Genomic DNA, 23,760 nt, shown 5'->3' on the forward strand with positions numbered 1-23,760 from the left:
TCGGAATTTTTATAAATAAATTTCAATTTCAAGCTGAATAAAGTTTATTCATTTATTTATTTTATTCTGTACATGTCAATCTTTATGTATATATTTCGTGTGTGCGTGTGTATGTCACTGAACTCCTCCTAGACGGCTGGACCGATTTTGATGAAATTTTTTGTGTGAGTTCAGGGGGATTCGAGGACGGTTTAGATTCACAATTTGGTCCACTGGAAAATTTTTATTTAACTAATTTTTCATTTATAAATAGTTGTTAATTTTGGAATGTTTTACAGTGGATCCGGTAGACTGCGCTACCATCGCAGCATGAAATATTAAATATTATTCTATTTTAATTTCAGTTTGTCCCGACAGTTGGTGCTGCGATCAAATTAAGAAAAATATTTGAAATTTTGTGTTATTATTGTGTTCGTTCAAGTCGTGTGCTAATTAAAATATTAACTACGAATAGAAATTGATGTTTGAAGAGTTTTGAAGTGTGCCTAAAAAACGATAATAATTTTCATCATAACAGTCCAGATTGTTACAGCTTATTGAAGAATGTTTGAAATTTTCGAATTAACGACGTGTGTACAGGACAACGTCTGTCGGGTCTGCTAGTATTTCTATATGTTTAATATCAATTCATATAATTAAAAAAATAAAAAAATTTTGTGACTGGGATGTTTTAATTTGAGGGGGGGGGGGTAAGGTTAATTCGGTGTGTCATTAACTGATCCCCGGAATTTCATACCACTACAATTGATACCTATAATTTGATCCCAGGATCAATTAATCCCAAAGATAAATGATCCCTAACATGATGGTCTTCGTGGCGCAGCCCCTCATTTCAAAGGAAATCAAATATTATTTTATATATTATGCGGTGTGATGATAGTGATGATGGTGATGGTTATGATGGTGATGGTGAAGGTGATGATGGTGATGGTGATGATAATGATGGTGATGGTGGTGATGATAGTGATGGTTATGGTGATGATGGTGATGGTGATGGTGATGATGGGATCAGTTATTGGTAGGATCATTTGGCGTGGAATCAATTGTCGTGGTATAAGATTACTGGGATCAGTTAACGTGGAACCGTTAATTCGTACAAAAAAGGCATGTTTTTGTGATTTTTTTGTGACGACGTAGTTAAAATTTCTTTATTAAAACTAATGGTACAGTAAAATATGACATTAGACGAATATTATATAAAATCTTTACGAAGAAATATTAGAAAATACGGCAATGGCAGCAATTATTCGGATTCAAAAGAGATTTTCATTGTTAAATTTTGGATCATCCAAAAAGTCTTGAGGAGAATTTGTGACTTTGAACGATTTTGTATTTTTATTAGTGCTAGTTAATTTTTTATCTAAAGTTTGTGGAGTTTTGAATAGTTTGTGAGTTATATAAGTTTGTGGCCTTGACATTGGTTCATTTATTAGTGACAATTGATTCTATTATTAGCAATATTATTTTATAATTCATTTAAAAAGCATCGAAATTGTGTAAATTGTGATTGAAAAAATAACCAAACCATTTAGCCAAAGTTCTTTTATTCATAATTGATTCTTCTCGAAAGTCACATAGTTGTTATTATTCTTTTCATTATTATTAATATTGATGTGATTGTTGAAAATATAACTAAAATGACTTATTTTTGATAATCCAATAAAAATGTAAGTTTAAAATAAGAAAGAAATTATCATTTTGAACATTATTTTTCGATTCCTCGGTTTTTTGCGAATTCTCGAGTTTTCCTAGTTTTGCCCACGTTAAATACACGCCCATGGTCGAAAGTGAAAATAAATTGACCAGTTGATTGGTTAGCAGTTAGCAATTTGCTCCATTCACCCAACCATGCTTTTACATTATATTATGTATATAACATATATATAAATATACTTATATAAGTTGAAGTATATATAATACAAAAAAAAATAAGTATCAAAACCCCCAAAAAGTAAAGAGGTGGAGTAGATACGTAAGATCTTGCATGCGGGCATTTCTCTTCTCAAAAACTCCCAGGTCCTCCACTGGTCAGACACCTAAATAATCTACCCACCCAAGTGTTCACGGAATGCACGTGATTTTTTTATAATCCTCATTTTTAGGCCTATTTTTCGTAAGGCCAATGACTCACAAACACGTTTGCCAATAAAGATTTTCTTACAGCGAAAATTTAGTAGTTTAAATTAACATTAACACACGGAAAGATATTTTCTTCAAAATTTAGTATTTAATTAATGATAAAAATTGCCGGGCGGTATCATAATTTAGAACGCTGATTTATCATTTATTAGTAACAGCAAGACTTTTTAAAATTTGTGTCAGAAAATTTCACGGTCTCTAATAAAATTAAAGAAATTTAATGCAGTTTACATTACACATAGAAAGAATTATTATTGGACATATTGTTATTAATAAAATATTATTATTTTCAAAGGTTTATTTTTAAAAAACTAAATTTTGTTACTTAATTAGATTGAATTTTCAAACAATTTTTTCGATTTAATTCATTTTTTAAGGTTATTTCACTTGAAAATATGTACAAAATAATAGCTAATAGTGAAAAAAAATTATGAATATTATCGATGCATATTTTTATAAACATTATTTAACTGATTGCATAAAATTTAATTTTAGTGATAATTGTATAAAAGTTTGTTATAAGTAATTTTAGTTGAGAGTCAAACGATTACGAAAATGTGTAATTTTTTATACAGCTGATAAGTCTTCAGGGATTACAACGCTGCCTCAAGGTCAGTGGCTAATACCGTTACTTAGATTCATTTTTACCGGAATGTCCGGTTAATTCTTTAGTATTTTCAATAAAAACATTTTATTTTACTGTAATTTTTAATTCTTAAATTATAAAAAATAATTTTTAAACTTATTATTTTTTCTCGGTTTACTACTGTAAAAATTAATAGTACATTTTACATTTTTTTCAATTGTATCTGTGAATAATAATCCAAAAAATTGCAAATAGATCAGAAATCACGGATCGTCCCACGATAACTGTCATTTTCTCATTAATTTTTAAATAAAATTTCTTTCCGTGTAGCGTTGAAATAATATAAAAGTGGGATCGTCGGTCACCTACGAGAAATAATTAAATGGCGCCTCATAGGCATCTACGATTGATTATTGTATTCCTTATAGTATTCGTGAGGGTATTAATTCTTTAATTCAAACGTGTAATTTAAAATCGAACGATTTGTCATTAAAACAGCTAATTATAAATTTATTTATTTATTAGCTGTGTGGTATTATCGTATGTGAGATTGAAAGCATATATATACTTTAATATGCAGCAAGAAATAAAAAATGAGAAATGTAAATATGCACGTGTCCAAGTGTGATATGCGTACGCCTACAAAGAGTTCTTTTAATGTCTAATTATTATTGGCGCCAGACAATCTTGCGAAATTTTAAAAAACTCTTATACGTTCTTTTAATCATACATTGATATAAGCGTTTGTAATATTAAATTATAAATAATTATCTATTAATATTTTGTAACTATTACAAGTTCACTGTACTTTTATTAAGATTTTAATGATACTTATATGTATAGTTGTGTATAGATATCATTAAAAGCAATGTTGTGAGATACCTACTAGAGAGAATATAATGTAATAAGTAACTATGGAGAAAATATCATATATTGGATAAGTACTGATACTTTATACTTAATACTTTATACTTAGTACTAGTGTATTAGGTTCGAGGTCATGGCCTCGGAATAGCAAAACCTCGCCTTAAGTCTCGTCGTCATCGCTTTACGATTATGAAGCTAACCCTTTACTTATAAACCACGCATCTCGAGAATTTTTATAGAAAATTCTTAGGAATTCAAATTTAGACTTATTAAACGATTATAAAAAAGTATTTTGCACGCCTCATAACGCGAAGTAGTTGAGGTAGTGCTCTACTATCGCCTTACCAAAATCAAGCAACTTTGTGAAGTAGAAATGTATCTATTTTATTTTAATTACACTCATAGAATAATATGAATACACGTATGCCAAGAAGAAACACTCAGGTTTTATACGTGTAAAATAGAAAAAAAAAATTTTTTTTTCTTAATCATTTATATATTTATTCGCCATCTTTAAATATATCATAATCAATAATCATTGTGTATTCTAACACAATTTTGGTAAGATCATGAGTAGAATCTTCTGCAACCGTAATTGTATTGACATGGTCCGGTTGTTGAATCTGATCACTATTTATGGCATTCGACTCTTCAACCGTGTCACGTAGTCTTTTCTTTGCCAAATCATTTAATTTTCTAGTTTGTGCTAAAAAACAAATGAAATAAAATTTTTAATTAAAAATTATTGTAATTTGTACTGTATTATTTTTAAGTCTAAAATCCTTACCACATTTGATCTCTCCTATTTTCTTGCTAATTATTTCTGAAACATCACTTCGGCAATTCCAGCATTCAATTTATCTAAACTCATAGAATTCATCAGGTATCGTCGTACAAATTCTGAAACAAAAAACAATTCCATCAATTATTTATTCATTTCAATTAATCGATAATATATATGAACAAGGAGAACATAAACGTTAATTTTTTGTTATAAAACCCTATTATTAGGTTAGGTTGAGAATTAAAATTACAATTTAAAATTTGTACTTAAATTTTATTTTTTCACAATTACTCTTCGTTTTCTATTTGATAAATTACCACTTATTGTGGAAGTTTTTAATTCAGTCTGCGTAAATAACAGATCCATTAATGCATGCACAACGAATGTCATTTTTTTCAGGTTGTTGATAGCATAATAAATTTTTGATAATATCCATTCTTCTCCTCCAATATGAACCTGTTAGAAAATTAGACAAAATTATTATAATATTATTTTTATTGATAAATTATATATTCAAGAGTGAGTAAAACATTTTTAAATTTATAATTTCGTTTTTATAATTTTAGTACAGGGAAAAAAGAAAAATATAGATTTCTGGTAGCTTTATCTAATTGATTCACTGTGTTCTGCAATTTTTCGAAGTGAAATTTCATTCCATCTCGACGCTTTCTTTCCAGCATATTTTGTTGTGGATTCTCTGGAGTCAGACTCTTCGGAGGACAGAAAAAATATTTTCTATGCTTAGATAATAAATTTATTAAAAGAATTATTAAACCAGCATAGAGGTTTCTGTAAAATAATATCCGTAATCATTTTTGGTTTGATTAAAAATTTCTCATTATAATCTTTATGTTTATGAGAAAGATTGAGACCATATATTTTCAGAAATTGAATTTTTTTCGATATTCTGTCACAGGATTTTCAAAAAGCTGAAAAGAATTCACTTAACATTTATCAAATTGAGACAATATTTTTTCTAGTTTTGAATGTTTTGTCTGTCATAAAATTTGGTTTGACAGTTTTAAAATTGTTGAAGTATTTTCGAATATATTTAGAAAAGGGTTTAATTGATTATAAATTTACGTATAAACAAGTTAACCCTTTACAAAAATAAAAAATAAAATACACAAAATATAATAATAAATAAAATTTATAAAAACAATTTGAAAACAGATATTAGAACTTTGATTTCTGATTTTAAATTCAAATTTAGGAAAAAATAAGAAAAATAGCGGAAAATGACTAAGGGCTTTTTTGTAGAGAATTAAATTTTCAAAAAAAAAAAATTCATAAGTAGTTTTTTCATATCTCCAAAATTTGACCCAAAATTTAAATTTCAAATTGCATCAACGTAAATTCTCCGAGTGGATTCGAAATGTTTGTACTTAAAATAGCTTCGTTGCAGAAGCTCCATTTTCTTGGATTTACTAACAGCATCCATTGCTACAGTGAGCGCGAGATGATTGATCTTGAAATCCTGCCATTCATCCTTCAGGAAATCACGTCTGGTTTGGATACGTACAAGGTCGAGGTTGTCAGGTCCATTTTCAGTCAATTGTGATGAGAATTCCTTACTCGACTTCCTTAATTCGTATTGCTGATTGATTCGTTGTCGTATGTGCTTGGTTCGCATCTTGTAATCACCAGATCCGGCTCGAGAGACCAAAATGTTTGGTTGGTTTCTTTTATTATAACGGATTATTTACAAGCTTTAATTAATCAAATCAGCGACAATAAAATTTATCTGGTGCTGGTGAATCCAAGATGCGAATTGTAGAAAGTCTGGTTGAGAACTGTGGTTGGATGCGCTTCAGTGGGTGGCATTGATGGGGTCCAAGTGTGAGCTCTTATCGTTGATAGTAAGTTGATCTCTTTCCCTAATGGTACTGGACTGGATGCTCGTGCAAACCTGATGGTGGCTCGTTCAATTTGTTCTCTGTGAATCGAATATCACATAGTAATGAATTGTTTTCGAAGCGGGTTGAGATAGCGTAATAGGTTTGAAAGCTTAGTGGACTGTATGAGAATTAGGTATATATGATTTCAGCGGAGTTCCAGGCTGAGATGTCTGGGAGAGCTCCTTTAGAATTCTGAATAAAAGAGATGAAGGTAGATTGAAGTGCTAGAGTTGATTCAGACCAATGTGATAGGTCCTGAACAGCCTACGTCTGGGCTTGAGAGGTGCCAGAGTCGATTCAGTCCTATGTGATAGGTCCTGAACAGCCTACCTCTGAGCTTGACACATGCTTTGTTATTAGGAGGTTTTAAATTGTTTGAGAAGACATGTCAGAACTCATGGGTTCTAACAAGAGTTATTTGAGTGACTTCAGAGGTTGAATCATGCATTTAGTTGTCAATTTTATATTATGAAGATTATCGTAAAAATCACAAGAGGACAGAGCCAACTCAAAATTGTATCATCCACGAAAGATCGAGCGGATAACACAATTCTGATTAGTTGAGGTACTTTTATTAACAGATATTGAGTAATTGTCGTACGTACCTTTGAGTATTTTATTTATAACAAAATACTATACCAATGATGCGCAGAGTTGAATTGATGTATCATACAGGTTTTATGATTGAGTTTTGTATAGTTCCCTTTGATGTAGCGTCTTTTGGCGACTGGAGATGAGCTGAGACGGTGGATAATTGTTGCCAATAATTGATGAAACCAAACGATTGAGAAAAAACACTGTATACACTTAATAGCGCGTGAATAGATCGGCACTGAAAACTGAGCACTTAGATTCTACTGGGAAAATAGGTAGAAGTTTGGAGGTGGGTGTCGTGAAGTGGCGTGATCAAAAGATTGCTGAAGACTGACGCTTACCGCCGTGATTTTTGAACTCCAGCGTATAGAGAGTCTTTGTATTTTTTAATAAGTGGGAAAGATTCGAAGAAATATTCTTGAGAAAAACCGTTGACAAAAATATTACATATATAAAAAAAAAAGGGAAAGTAGCAACGGAAAATATTTAAGCCGAACCAGATGAGTGCCCGGGTTGATGAGAACAAGGGATGCATTTAGGGCCTCAACGGCCAGAGAGTCATAAAAGTAGGTACTTGAGCGTAGATACCAGCATGCATGTATAAAGAATTTGCCGTTCGAACGAAATATTTTAGAGTTTGAATTTTTATTTTACTTTGCTACATACTGAATAATATTTTTTAAAAAACTCAAATAAATGACGCTAAAAAATTAGCTATTTAGTTAATAACTTATGAAATTGGCTAATAATTGAACACTCTGTAACAAATGACTTAATTAATTTTTTCCTCTTAAAAATCAATGACACAATTTTTTTTCTTGAAAAATAAATGAGCGTTATGAGGCGTGAATTTTTGGATTTTCCAAACTTTTTACATCTTATACCAAGTATTAAGTATTTTTAATTCAGATTTATGCCTTAAAGTCGAGTGAAACAAACTATATAGAATTTTTTCATCATAATATTACCTACTTTTAAGAATAAAAATTAATGATTGAGGAAGTTAAATTTAGTTTTTTAATTAAAAAACTTTACACTGAAAAAAAAGTTTTCTACTCGGCAACATCTACTGTCTAGTGACGAGATGGTAACGAGTAGATCGTTACGGGTACAATCCGTACAGCTAAAAGTAGCAGTCTGGATATTGACCGTCACATTCTATTCAGTGTCGTTCACGAAACTATTGCTACCGTTAGTATATAGTTTTCTTAACTTCACTCTTCTCTAGACAGCAGTTGAATACTGACAGTAGCAAAACTGTATAGTGCGGAGCAGAAAACTTTTTTTTCAGGCCTACTCTCACAGATGAATCGGTGAGCCCCAATTTGTTTATTTAAAGTTTTCAAATTAAAAAAAGTGATTAAGAGTTGAAAATGTTAACAAATATTTGAACTTGTTCATTAAAATTAATTGATAGTTAGTTATTTTTATGTCGATTAATTATTTATTAACTTTGAGTTCAACCTCTAATAAGCGCTTACTGGTTATTGAAATTACAAATTATAATATGATCAATGATGAAGAGAAAGATTATTGAACTATTTTTACATCGACAAAAATGTTAATGAAAACAATTTATTAACCAGCGGTGAGAAAATTGTTTTCTACTTTTTTTTTTTTTTTTTTTTTAGTCGCTTGAAGATTGAAAGTGTGAAAGGGCAAGTTGGAAGAAAGTTCGTATACTCCCTCGTCTATTAATTATTTTTTCTTCGGTCTTCTATTACTCAGACGTGTCATTAACTCTCTAAAAATGTTATGTCACTTTTGGTTGTTAGTTATTATTTTTTGGACTGGCGTGAATAAAAATTTAATTAATTTTCGAGGTATTTGCTTTTCGTAATTGTTTAAAATATCAAACATTACAGCTCCTATACAAATAAATAAAGATTTTTTATGCCCAAATGAAAAAACTTCTGAACTACTAGACATAAAACCAAAAGATTCAGCGTATTTGGGATAAAGGTTTTAGTATAGGATACATCCTCAACTGCTCATCACTTAATTAAATTTTTGGATTACAAAATAATAACTTTTGTAAACTATTAATTCGGTATTTTCAATTGTCATTTATGAAATGACTGTTATCAGTAGTGTGAGATTTCCATTCCCTAAACTCCCCCTCTCCATGTTCTCCAAACAAAAGTGCGAGGAAGATTGGATCGGAACCGCGTTAGCATTACTTCAATCCAGTCCTTGTTGCGTCTCACGACGCCTGCTCTTGATTAGTGCTCTCTTTCAGCGGTTTTTTCTTTCAAAAGGTGCACGTAGGTTGCGATGGCTGACCAGTTATCCTCCTGTTCGAACATGCAGGTCACCAAGCTCGCGGGAGAGAACGTGGTGTTTATAATTTCATAATTTCTTCAGTGCTGCTTTTGTAGTCCTTCTACCGTACACACCCAAAAAAAACGTGTGTTCGGCGTCGTCGATTTGGTTTGGGCAGTATTTGCACGTCGACGTGCAGTGCAGTCCCATCTTAAAGAGATAGGCGTTGAACTGTCCGTGTCCTGTCAATAGCTGGGTGAGGAAAAAGTCCGTGTCCCCGTGCTTCTGAGAAAGCCAGACGTTGATGTTTGGGATCAGGTGCGGTGTCCATCTGCCCGTCTCCCCTGATGTCCATAGGTCCTGCCACTCATGTAGCGGTTCCTTCTTCATGTTCGCTCTTACCTCCTGAGAGTTGTCGCCGTTCATTTTAGCGTCGTAGAGTTTTGACCTCTCAAATACTAGTAAATCGATAGGCGTGGCTCCCGCTATGACCAATACAACCAATTCGGAAATCGTGCGGTAGGCGCAGGCAACCCTAAGAGCGCCTCGTCGTTTTTAACGTCAATGTTATCCCTCCGGTGTCCACGGCGAAAGGTCTTGGAAACTTTTTTTTATCGAGTCAGTTAGCAAGTTTCAGGTGGTGTTTTTTGAGCCGGGTTTCGACAGCGTCAATAGTTTCCCGAACCAATAATTCTGCCTCCTCAGCGCTATCTACTACTATCGTGGTCGAGGTGTAGTCAGCAAAGCCCATCAGCTCTACTCGTTTCAGCAACGGAATTTCTAGGAGCTCGTCGTAGTCCACGTTCCATAAGTCAGGCCCCATAATTGAACCTTGCGGCACGTCTGCCATTATATCATGTTCCTGTGGGCCTTCCGTAGTTTTTGAGATTAGCGTACTTTTGTCAAGGTAATCATCGATTATTTCCAGATTTTCTGGCTTTGTATAAAATTTGTGCTCCAGGACATCTAAAATATATTCCCAATTCGCGCTGGGAAAAAAGCGTTTTTGATGTCTAGTGTGAGGAGGAGACACACCTTGCGACCGTTGAGGCTATTAGACTATGCATCTGTTATTGTACACTGAAAAAAAAGTTTAAGTCCTATTGGTATACACTTTTTTAATGAATTGGTATTGCGAATATGATAAAAAAGTTTAAGTATTATCGCAATACTCTGTTTAAGTGAGTGACTTATATTTTCCATACGATACTATTGCAAGTCTAGAGAGTATAGTAAAAACAGTTCCCGCGTAAAACTCAGCGCGTATTTCGCTCTTTTTTTCCCCGTGTTTATATACCGTGTTTATACCTTTAACCTAAACATGGTTCTCAAGAGCATTAAAAAAAATATTTATATAATTGACATTAAAAATAATAATTTATGGATCCGTGGGTGAAAAATAAATTAACCGAGTGGAATTTGTCATCCTATCATCAAGTGTTTGAAGATATGTAATTTTATGATATTGTAAAATTTAAACACATTGTCAACCGAGGTTAACCTTTATTATAATAAATGTAACATCCTAACATTAATCTTTAATCATTATTTTTTAATAAATAAAATAAATTATTAAAAAATAAAAAAAATTAACATATTTGAGTCACCAGGAACAATTTTGATATTAATTTTTAAAAATTTTTATAAACAAATATCTGACAACTCTTATGAGTTTTTTATAAATATAAAATTAATATCACATTAAAGTTAGCAGTCACTTGATAATTTTTTAATTTTATTTAACAAACAACTTTATTCCAAAAAATTATTTTTTAAAAATTAATATTAATATACCTTGTCCCATATATGTCAATATTCTGTATTTTATATTATAATTATTATTAATTATTTATTAATTTTTAAATAAATTTAATTTTAAAATAAATGGGTTTATTGTCATTTCTTTAATGTATAGCAATATTTATTTACATAACCTTTTTTTTTTATTCTGTAAATTTATTACTTTAAGGATTTGAGTGTATTGCTGATATGAGTTTTGCGGTGGCGCTCAAACTCAGTTTAAGTGTATGACTTAAACGAGTTTCAGTGTAGTGATTAAAAATATTGCGCTGAGACTCAAACAGTGTTTAAGTATATTCGCAATACCAAGTATTTCAATATCACTGAAATTTATAAGTGTGGGACTCATACTTTTTTTTCAGTGTATCGATGATTTTTTAGATCATGCCGACTGTCGATCGACCTTTCCGGAAACCATACTGGTTAGTGGCAAAACCTCTAACGCGATCGATGTCGTTACGAAGTCTTCCCTGTATGAGCTTCTCGAGCAGTTTTCCAGCAATTTCCAATATGCAGAGTGGTCTAAACGACGAAGGTGTTACAAGGTTTTCTTTATTTTGCTCTAAAAGACCTAATCTCTGCCGCTTCCATACCGTTGGAAACGTGTCAGTTGTCAGGCAGGTATTGTAGGCGTTCAGGAATAAGTCTGGGTATTCCAGGGCTATAATCTTGACCACAAATTTCGGAATGAGGTCAGTGTGAGGTGCTTTTCCTGTCTTGAGGGTCTTAGTCGCGTTTTGTAGTTCTTTGGTTGAAAAGGGTGTTGTTTCGCCGATTTTAGCATATATGCTAAACACTATAGTGTTTTTTCTCCTGTAGCGGGTGTTTGGGAAAAAGCTCCACTACGATGCTTTTCATTAAGGCAGAAGACTTCAGCACTTCTGGTGAAGCCTTACCAAGACATTTAGCGAAAATTGGGTTGGTTTTATTCCAGATGTCCTAGTGAAGATCGTTACAGATCTCTTCCCACAACATCGCTTCACTTGCTTTGATGGCTAATGAACCAAGAAAAAATGCACACAGATTCTAATTTTTATAAACGTTTTTTTTTTACACGCTCTATATTAGCTTCAATTGTATGTTTGTACGTTTGTAACCAACTCCTTTGGACTTGATTTTGACCCAATTCAAACGGTTTGATTTCATTTAAACTTCGTATACTTATCGAGGACCGATGGCAATACACTAATTTGATGTCGATACACTCGACTCGGCACAATAGAAAAGGCATTAGTCAAAATTACACTTACTAAAAGTAATCGCGGAGTTAATAGTCGATTAAAACAAATAATACTTCAATTAAACAATAAAAAATATGTTTTTATAAATAAACCAAACTAAAATGTATACAATAAATAATAATTAAGAAAAACTAAAATACACGCTTTATATAGAAAACTAAATTAAAAAATATAAAATAATTTTTAATAAATTTGAATTAAGAATAATGTAAAAATTTTAAGAAATGTTAATCAATAATAGTGTAAATAAGAAAAAAATAATCGGTGACGTTAGCGGAGTGGTCTAAGGCGCATGGTCTGTAGAACACTTGGACTGAATCACCAGCCAGGCGTGGGTTCGAATCCCAAGCTAGTCTTAGAAACCAGCTTGGTTGAGAGCGACCCTTGTCGCGTAGGTTAAGATTTTCAGAACCCAAAAAGACCCCAACGTACCACTCCTAACAGTTAAAGTCGACGATATGACCGACAGCCGTCTAAACCAACTCTGAATAATAAATTAATTAAAAGAAAAAAAATGTATTTTATTTTAAAAAAAGTGTACAATAATCTAAATTTATTGAACCTATAGCTAATCTATGTACATTTCTTACAAACACACTAGAATAATTTAAGTTTGACTTTCTAATTTTTTTCATTATTATTTCACTAATTTCCTTCTCCCACTTTTCACGGAATGATCTGAAATGCTCACCATTCACAGCTTTTAAATATTTTTTAACACCAAATATACCGACTTCAGATAACTTAATAATGTGACCTTTAATTATTTCGATAATTTCCGAAGATGGATCCTGCCTCTGATCATTAAAGGTCAGGTCAGTTAGGTGGATATTCATTTCCGTGACGACATCAAGCAAACTTGAATTGTCATTGTTGACCACATTAACATTTCTCCCACAGTCCAGTAAATAACTTAAAATGTATTTATTACCTAATGCAACAGCCTGGCGAGCCACAGTATCACCATACAAATCAGAAAGTCCACAAAAATTATCAAATTTTTCACAAAAAGCTTAAAAATGTCGATGTTATCCGGTCGTATGGGTTCTTCAAACTCCACCGTGTATTCCTCATCCTTGATGATGTTGAAATTTGCTCCAAACTTCTCCAGGACTTGGAGAATCTCAATGATGTTGGTACTTGCAGCCAAGTGAAAAGAAGATTGCACCTAGTAGGATCCTTGATCGATGGTGGCGTTGTTCTTTAACAACAATTCAATCACATGGATGTCCATTTTCGAAATTGCTAGGTTCAAAGAAAATCAATTATAGCAACCCATCGCTAACATCTCTTTGTAAGCCGGCACGCTTACGTTTGCTCCTGACATCACCAGAAACGCGATGATCTTGAAGTTACCACATTCAATGGCCTAGTGAAGTGGTGGTAGTCTCTCATAATGACTTGGCATTACGTTGATGTCAGCTCCAGAAGAAACTAATTTCTTCACTACGTGAAGGTTCTTCTCCTTGATAGCCACGTGAAGCGCTGACCCCAAGAAGTCAGTGCTAATATCTAGCTCTACGATGTTCTTCAATAGAAAATCGATGAGTTCATCGCCCGAGTTCATGATAGCAAACTGGAGGACACTTATTTCTTGGTGCTGATTTCAAGGAAATACTGAGTTGATACTTAAATATCCGGATTTCACTAATTTCTCGATCATTTTCAAATCACAACTGTTCACTGCCACTTTTCTGCTTGAGTAATTTAATAATACACAATTGTACGTAAGACTTAGAAAAATTTTGTTTGGATTTGCAGATTTTTACACTTCGAACTATGTTGTAAGAATGACTTGAGTTCTTAACAAAAAATTAATTTCCTGGAAATTTTTAACAATTTTAATTCTAATTTGAAGAAATCAAAATTTTTCTTCCAGTAACTTCTTTGGTGGAAAAAAGTTTTCTAAATTTTGAAAAAAAAAAAATGTTTGAGGAAAATTCTCAAGGTGTTTATTGAAAATTGTTCTTGGTTTTACTCTGTTTTTCGAAAATCGGAATTCAAAATTATTGCGGCTTTAAAATTCAAAAAATAGTGTTTTATTAAACTTCTATCCGACTTTTGAGCTCGAAGACAGCTCGGATAATTCAAAAGCCTAGAACGGCTAAATCTTTGAGCTCGGAGAATTCAAAATGACACATAAATTATATTTTGGATTTCGAAGAGCTCAAAAAAATCATAACCGCAGTTTTAAGTTTTTAGGTATGAAATTAGCGAGAAGTTGCAGGAGTGACCTTTACGGTCAACCGTTTTCCTAATTTTTTTTTAGTGTAGTGGCTTGAAATAATAATAATAATTATTATTACATTATTAATATTAATAAATAATATTAATAACAATTATTTTTACTGCAATAAAATATAAAAATTAATGTCATTATAAGTTAAAAAACTGTTATTTTTGGTTTAGATGCAAATATCGAGCAAGGTGGTAATGTTGGTCAAACATATTACACATCATATGCCCACACTATAAGTAATACGTACTAGCATTAGTAGCTGAGGTTCCCCAGTGTCTTATGATTCATCTTAGGAACGTGAGAAACACACTCTGCTTCTATTTCTATTTCTAGCCGCGTGTTCGTATCGTAGATATAGCCCCAACTGACTGTTCCGTTCTGTCGGTCTGTTTGTCACTGACAATTGCCGAACAACTTTGCTGATGACAGTAAATACTATCTATTTGTATCATCGATCATGGAATCGACAATTATATGGTAATAAAGTTACTGATCGACGATTAGTGGCGCGTGAATCTACCCGTTTCTATTTTTGGTGAATATGTTTAGTTAGCAAAATTATCTAAATTCTCATAGTTAAATTTGTCTATTTCATTCCTATCTTACGCTAAATACCTCAGTGATGACTATTTGGCTATGAAAATATAACGTGGTTATACATATTCTAAAATGCTATTAACCCTACTACTACTTACTAGTGTCAAACTTTAACAGTTCGTGCCAACCGGGTCTTTTATTTTCGTTTCAGTATTTATTTATAACAATATTTTAACATTCCAACCACTTTACTAATTTTTTTCCATTATATGCAATTAATATTGGTAATTTCCACCACTTGTCATATATAGAAAAAAATTACCAGTGAAAATCAAATAAATGGTGATGTCAAATTTACATACTTAAATAATGTCATATTTGCAAAAAAAAAAAACCGTTAAATTTAGAGGTAAAAATATGTTAAATTTCATAATTAAGTAATAAAATTATTTTTTCTTAACAGCCTCATTTTACAATCCCTCAGTCAGTTTGCCAATAGATAACAATTTAACAATTATTGATTTTCAAAAAAGTTAAAATTCATTCGATTCTATCGATATAATTTTAAAGTTGCAAAAAATAACTCAAGTAAAATTAAATAAATTTATTTAGAAGTTTCCACGCTTATTTTAAATTTTAATTATTATTTGTTCACTTTTGATAAATTTTTCGCTTTATTTTGTGTCATGAAAAATTCAACTGATGATGTCTCTTCATTTTTTTTTTAATTTACTTATCTATGTTGTGGGTGATCGAATGGTAGTTTTTTTTGTTAGTTACAGTTTTACTCTTATCAAAATGTACCTATTAAATTGACATTTATAAACATGGAATTTTTACATTATAAAAACAGTCAATGTGAAAATTTTTATTTTACATTTTTAAAAATTTTAATATTCAATTAAAAAAAAATGTAAATTTATCATGTAAGAAAAATAGTTACATTTTTGTGAGAAAAATGCAAATTTAGCATCATAAAATTCATAAATTCTACATTGAGAAAATGCAAAACTTGGTAAAAAAAATTTGATTTTCTTTTAAAAGCTTCGAAAATATTAAAAAAAAAATAGTTCAACCTCATTTTCTGCGAATATAGAGAAAAATAAATTTTTTTCTATTTTCAAAAAACAAACAAAATTTTTGTTTTTTAAAATGTTTCTGAAGTAATTTTCAACGTCATTGTGCATCATAAAGAATTGTTTTTGTTAACTACTGTTCAACTAGGGACACACTAACCACCAAAAATTTTTTTAAATATCAGCTTTTCCATCCATGTAAGCTAAAATGCAATCAATGAACAAAATCCTTTGACGTCTCACTTTTTTTTAAGTTTTCCAAACCAGTGTTTTTACTCCTGACGAATTAACATCAATTTTTATCAACATAATATCATTTAATCATTTAATTTTTCCCTTTTTATACCTGTAAATTTAACAGTTTTCCTTTGTAAGTATGACATTACTTAAAGATATAAATTTTACATCACCATTTATGTAATATTCACAGGTAACGTTTTTTCCGAGTATAAAACAAAATAGAATAAGCTAAATATTAATGGGATGTATCATCGCGCATAGCACGTGAGGTATAGTTTATTGAATTTTTAGTAAAATAAGAATATGCCAGCTGTGTACCACTTCTATTCCATTGTATTCTTATTCATTCGTTCTACTATTGAGAACATCCGCGTAGTTTAATATAATACATATAATATAATCTAACATTGAATGTGTTAAACGTGTTGTATGATCTACGTGTCTATTCTCTTATAAAATCCTAAAAATCCAGGAGTAAAATATTAAATCGAAAGTACAAAGCCTTGTACGATATCTCTCGAGAGGATTAAATTTTTTGAGCGATTTAGTATTTATTAATAGCAGTTATTCGAGTTCTCAAGTGCTGGCGCCAAGTCTAGCGGGATGCATACGTACAATAATACATTTATGAGTTTAAAAATAAAATAAAAATAATAGATCCTGTATATGGACATAACATATGCAATGCAGATGAAAACACCGACGTACCGTGGAATGCGGCATGAGCCATGGCCAGGAATGAGCTGAGATCCATTGTGCCGAAGAAAGTAAGAGGGATTCCTCCTTTTATATTACATTAAGCTTTAACTCTTCTAACTACATACATACATACATTCAACAGACGGGATTCCGTCTACAGAAATAGCATCTCCCGAGCGCAAATTGCATTATTAATACGTCACGCACTGCCAGGAATATCCTCAGGCTGTGAATCATCCTATTCAAACTTTGCACACACATATGATACATTTCAGCTGCCTTTTTACTTCCCTCAAAATTTTTAATTTTATCGAAAATTCGGGAACCGGGAATATCTTAAGGTTCTGTGAATTGTTTTAGAGCATAGAAGATCAGGAATACCTTTGAATTAAACATTCTATAATTTTGGGAAAAAATCTTATAAAAATTCGAAACTTCAATTTTGGCGATACGAAAAATTTATAAGAATCTTTTTTTGTAGGGATTTTTATTTTATCCAAAAAAAAGTCCTCGATCATTTTTTTGTATTCTTAATAGTTTACTCAAAATATCAATTTTAATTCCTCAAAATCAATTTTTTAAACTGTTGCTCTAGATGCATTAGTTTACACTAGTATTATCTATGGCGAAGAATTGAAATCGACATTACGGGTAAAATATTGAAAATACAGAAAAATAAAAAGTAACTTACTTTGTAAAAAATTCAATTTTTTATAAAAAAAAACGTTCTTTTCAATTTACCTCTATTTTTAATATTTAACGCACAATATTATTTGTAATTCTTCCAAAACTAATTTTTTCAAATTCTTGCTTCATATACGTTACTTCTATTAAGATCTATGATGCAGAATTGAAAACAAAATTACAGGTGAAATATTGAAGGTAAAGAATAATGATGAGAGATCTTTTTTGTAGAAAATTGAATTGTCTATGAGAAAAATTCCCTTAAATTTTTTTGTACCTTTATTATTCAACTCACAATCTTGATTTTAATTATTCATCAACAAGTTTTCAAAAAAGCTTCATAAAGATTATTTATTCTTTCTTCAGAATAAATTCGTTAAAAAAGTGTTTGTTTTCTGCATTAATTCAAAATACTTCCACAAAAAACGCGAAAAAACGGATTTAAACCATTTGAGATTACATTTTCTACTTTCTCAACTCATATTTACTAATGAATCTTTTGTTTGAGCTTCAAAAGAAACATATTCTTTGTACATTTATCCATATTTTAATGCACATTGTTCATCCGACTCACATTTGACTGCACTCTAACTAAAATGTGTATACTTCCCGTGACGGACTTTACACTACAATCATTTGCTTGATATTCAACAGGAAAATAATTCTAACCCTCTTTGTGCTCTCAGCGCACATGTGTTCTACTCCCTCGACTGACAAAAGGTTCTCGAAACGTTTGTAGAAATAAAAGTATCTTGTTACATTTTAAACCAACAACCGGGGCTTAAATTAAAACGTACCCTACTTTTTAAATCCGAAGCAGAATGCTATCAAAGCATTTTAATCATACCACATTATTCGTCATCATTATCATCATCATCATTGCCTTTATTGTGATACGCTTTTCATTCCTAATTCATCTAATGTACAATCTAAAATTGGGGTTGTCGTACACGTGCCATGAATTTTCCACTTGCTCGTTCTTCTTTGTTATAAAAATTTAAACTTTAAATCTGTCCAAAATTTTTTAACTACTGCTGCGTAGAGAAAAATTTTCTTTTAAAAATTACCATTAAAATTAGAGTAATTACAATTCATTTAATAATTATTTACAAATACCTGGAAAAAAAAAACACCATTCGGCTACGCCCGATATAGAAAAGTAGATTTCTCAAATTGAGCACATATAATAATGGTTACAATATTAAATACTCCCTTTAAGTACATTAAGTACTACCTTTAAGGGGAATAGCCAGTATGAAATTTAAAAAAAAAATTTTTTTTTTTTAATAAATCAAAGTTTACATATTCAAAAATATTTATCTAGAATTTTGTATGAAAATTCCGAATTACAGTCCGAGTTATAGTCATTTTTGTGAAAGCGCGTTAAATGACCTTACACGCACGCCACTCCAATGAAAAAGCGTTTTTCTCGAAACTACTTTTTTTGAACTGGTAAGAACTGTAATTTGCATAAATATAAACCGATTTGCAACTTTTTTTTTCGTATTCGTCTATTCAGTAGCTATCGTTGCATTTAGGGGATTTTAAAAATTTTGATTTTTAAGAATTTTTAGGGCTGTTTGAATGCAAAAAAAAAAAACAAAAAAACTTTTTAATATCTCACCAGTTTTTTTTAAATCCAAATTTTCACAATCCCCTACGTGCAACTATAACCACATACATATACAGGGTGATTCAGAATTAGTGTCCGACCAAGAAAACTTGGATAGAAGAGGCGATTTTAAGCACAATTGCAAGAATAAAATTTTTCGAAATTCTCAATATTTTGGGAGTTATTGAGGATTGAAATAGACCAATCAGAGAGCTCGTTACAAATTTAAAGAAAGAAAAAAAGTACAATAAAATTTACCAAGCCAACATCATAACGAATGATATTATTGACTTATTTATTTTAAAAATAATATAAGATGTAATTTCTTTTGTTTCGAATAAATAAAAACTTTAATATTTTTATTAGAGAAAATAAAATTATTTCGCGCATTTCCTCGGGCTTACTCGAGTAATACAATTATGGTCTTAAAATTAGTATTGCTGGTTCTCCTGCCTATTGTCATGCAAGTTGTCTTGATGATTGTCCTACGGAGTGTTATGTAGAAAATCTTACTAAGTGTTCTGACGTTCAACAAGTATCTTAATTTCATCTAGTAAATCGGTGGGATTTATGGGAAAAATTATTCTCTACAAAAAAGTGATAACATCATTTTACCGTATCATTAGCTCAAAAAAAAGTTGGAGATGCGTCTCGGTTGAAAATTGCTATTCACTCCAAAAATTAAGTTTTCCTTTATGAAATTCCACAAGTATCTCACTTTTATTAAATGAATAGGTAGGAATTATAGGAAAAATTTACCTGTACAAAAACGTATCGAGATCATATTACCGTATCTTTAGCCAAAAAAAAGTTGGAGCTGCGTCTCGGTTGAAAATTGCTATTCACTCCAAAAATTAAGTTTTCATTTATGAAATTCCACAAGTATCTCATAAGTGAGATACTTGTGGAATTTCATAAAGGAAAACTTAATTTTTGGAGTGAATAGCAATTTTCGACCGAGATGCAGCTCCAACTTTTTTTGGGCTAAAGATACAGTGAAATGATTTTAATACTTTTTTGTAGAGAATAATTTTTCCCATAAATCCCACCGATTTACTAGATGAAATTAAGATACTTGTTGAACGTCAGAACACTTAGTAAGATTTTCTACATAACACTCCGTAGGACAATCATCAAGACAACTTGCATGACAATAGGCAGGAGAACCAGCAATACTAATTTTAAGACCATAATTGTATTACTCGAGTAAGCCCGAGGAAATGCGCGAAATAATTTTATTTTCTCTAATAAAAATATTAAAGTTTTTATTTATTCGAAACAAAAGAAATTACATCTTATATTATTTTTAAAATAAATAAGTCAATAATATCATTCGTTATGAAGTTGGCTTGGTAAATTTTATTGTACTTTTTTTCTTTCTTTAAATTTGTAACGAGCTCTCTGATTGGTCTATTTCAATCCTCAATAACTCCCAAAATATTGAGAATTTCGAAAAATTTTATTCTTGCAATTGTGCTTAAAATCGCCTCTTCTATCCAAGTTTTCTTGGTCGGACACTAATTCTGAATCACCCTGTATATTACAACGCTGTTTCGTTTTTTTGTTTTAGATCATCCGTTTTTGAGTTAGAGATCACACCGTGGTGGGGGAAATTTTTTTGGTGCTCCACAAAAATGCTAATAACTTTGTAACAACATGATATTCTTTTAACAAAAATTTAGGAGAATAATCTTTATTGTATACTTTATAAAACAAAAAAAACCCGATCCCCAAATTCCTTTATTATCCCAGTCAAAAAATTTCTCGAAAATCATCTATTATTTCGATCTTCACAGTGGCTATCCCCCTTCAAAGTCAAAGTTATTCCAAAATTCCAAGATAGAATATATTATAGCAAAATTTTATGTTAATTCCAACATGAGTATTTTTACAACAGGCAGATTCATAAAAAATCTACCTAAAAAGTAATTAAACATTAATCTTATTGAATAAAAATCCAGTTTTTTTAAAATATAAAACCTACAAAAATAATAATAATATTTTAAATGTAACAATAGTCCAATAATAATACTATTTCTCGTGTGCGGTAAGCTGCATTAATTTTTTAGATTGTAATAGAATCCGGTCATTTTCTCATGGATTTAACCGTAAATATAAAAGAAATTTCCTACTGGTTGAAAAGAGATATAAATTCCCTCCGAAATCGGTACAGAGAATAAATCAATCCAAAATTTTCTAACATATTTTAGAAATTTATGGTCCACTTTTGTGAAAAGTTCTTTGTTCACAAGTAAATAAACCCTCGGTATCTAAATTTATATCAATAGAACAGATTTTTGGACTTATACTAGAAAATTTCCAAGTGTCAAAGTATCGGAAGTTTATTGGCAGCCAGTCTAGGGTGATTCTACAGCAATAACAAACCCGTAACAAATACAATCGATGTGGTAAGCAACCCCTACTATTTTTCCTCCTGACTGCGAGTAAACACACTCGTCACACAATTGCTTTGTGCGATAAACACAGGGGACAAAGATAATTTCCACGTGCCACGTGTGACCAACTTTACGAGAGAAATAAGTATACAACAGTCCGTGGAATAATTAACATGGTCAATTTTTAATTTATTTAAATAGATAAAATTTTTAAAATATAAACGTAAAAAAATTATTAATGATGTATTCAAAAAGGAAATTATTTTATTAGTTTATCAGATTTACTGTCGAAATTGATGTCTAGAATACTAACAATTGTTAAAAGTAACGTGAACATAGCAGAGAAGACCCCCACGGAAAAATACATATGCTCGGAACATAAGCCAGCACATATGAAATTATATATGCAGCATCTACTCAGATTCATCAAAAAAATAGATGACTAGATAAATCGTAGATCATATACCCTAAGACATATGCTAGCATATATTATTATTAATAACCCCCATGGAAATAAGATATAAAAAAAATATATTTCAATTTATATAACTCGTATTGAAAAAATATAAATATATTATATTAAAAATATAATTTACATATAAACAAAATATAATCTCAATACAGTACTTTTGGCCGTTTTTCGTATATATGAAATATATTTTCAATAGAATAAAAATAAAAAATAAGTTTATTAAATTTATAATTTTCATGTAAATCTTTATATATAATAACAATTTAATAAAAATATACTAATTATGTATGAAAAATATATGCAGTAAAATATAGTGCGTATATATCGAATATATATTTTGTTTATATAAAAAATTTAAAGACAATCTACGTAAAATATATATTCAAAGTATTCATACAAAGAATACAACAATTTTTAGTGCTTGAAATTTTCAGTCACACAATAGTTGTACCAGTAGGTAAAACTTGTATAAAACGGACAGAGTGACTGCTGTCACTTTGTCAGGTAAAAGACCGCACCAGCCTTTTAAATTCAATATACAAAGGACGACTTTATTTGATGATTTCAACTCTAATAAACACTATTATCAAATCAAGACAAAAAAAAATTCAACAAAAACTTTGGAATATTCTCTACAACAAATTAATCAAAGCTGAACGAAAACGTGAGCGGTTAGAAGCTCCTTTAAAACCAAACTAGTGCCTATGATTGAATTATTTGCGATGTTTACAGGTTGGTTTTCTCCGAAGACCATATGAACTTCTGTGGAAACCAAAATTGTAACACAGTAAATATGTAGAATAAAATCCTGATGGCATGAAAATTTTATGATGTGTTGAAACTGTTACATGCTGTTAAAGTGAAAATGTTCAATACTGTATCTTTATTTATGTTTATTATTAATTCTTTTTTTATTTTATTTCATTTAACTTAACATTTAATTACAATCAAATAAATTGAAAGACTCTGAAGTTAATAGTAATAACACCAACAACAACTTGTCAATACATTAATGCGTGAACTTTCATAATTAATAAATATTTAAGAACTGATTCATTATCTTCAATAGTCATTCAATTCTTCATTGATATTAAATTTGCTTCTTAAGCTTGCCAGTTTGGTGTTGATAGCGCTGTTTAGCTTCGCACTATCATATGTGCTGGGAAAAACATTTTCACTGCAACTAAGAATAAATTTCATTATTTTTCGATTAGCAATAATTTATTACAATTAAAATCTGGCATTTTTCTGTGATAAAGCTCTGTGATAATATTTACATCGAACAGCTAGAATTTTTTTCATCAAGAGCGGAATGTACTTCTGCGTTCTTATTAATTTTGCTCCTTCCTCCTTTAACATTGCTTTCTAGCAAGGTCCTTATGTCAAACAACGCTGAGACCAATGATATACCCATTGCTGTAAATGAGTGTTTCTCCACCGCTGTATCCCATGCATCTACCGGAATCAAAACTCCACTACCTTGTCGGCCAATTTCTATCTAAGAATTAGAGTTAAAGAATAATATTTTATGCTTTTCAACATTTTATAATATAAATACTTGGTCCAATGATACTGGTCTTGCATAAATTTTTTCGTCAGTTGGTGCAATACCTCTGTTCATAGCTAGTTTGGGA

At 30.7% G+C, this 23,760-nt stretch overlaps 1 long non-coding RNA gene across 1 annotated transcript; it reads right to left on the reverse strand.

The window, feature by feature from the left end:
* Window positions 1-3,285: 3,285 nt before the first annotated feature.
* On the reverse strand, window positions 3,286-14,803 carry LOC141533822 (uncharacterized). The gene is made up of 3 exons (XR_012480349.1): window positions 14,658-14,803; window positions 4,380-4,492; window positions 3,286-4,298 (listed from the first exon to the last, which is right to left on the reverse strand). It is a non-coding gene; the product is annotated as an uncharacterized LOC141533822 (long non-coding RNA).
* Window positions 14,804-23,760: the final 8,957 nt, after the last annotated feature.

The sequence above is a fragment of the Cotesia typhae genome, unplaced genomic scaffold (genome assembly GCF_013202065.1).
Source record: "Cotesia typhae breed Kobodo isofemale line unplaced genomic scaffold, CoteBio_Ctyphae scaffold_121, whole genome shotgun sequence".
NCBI classification, from domain to species: Eukaryota; Metazoa; Arthropoda; class Insecta; order Hymenoptera; family Braconidae; genus Cotesia; species Cotesia typhae.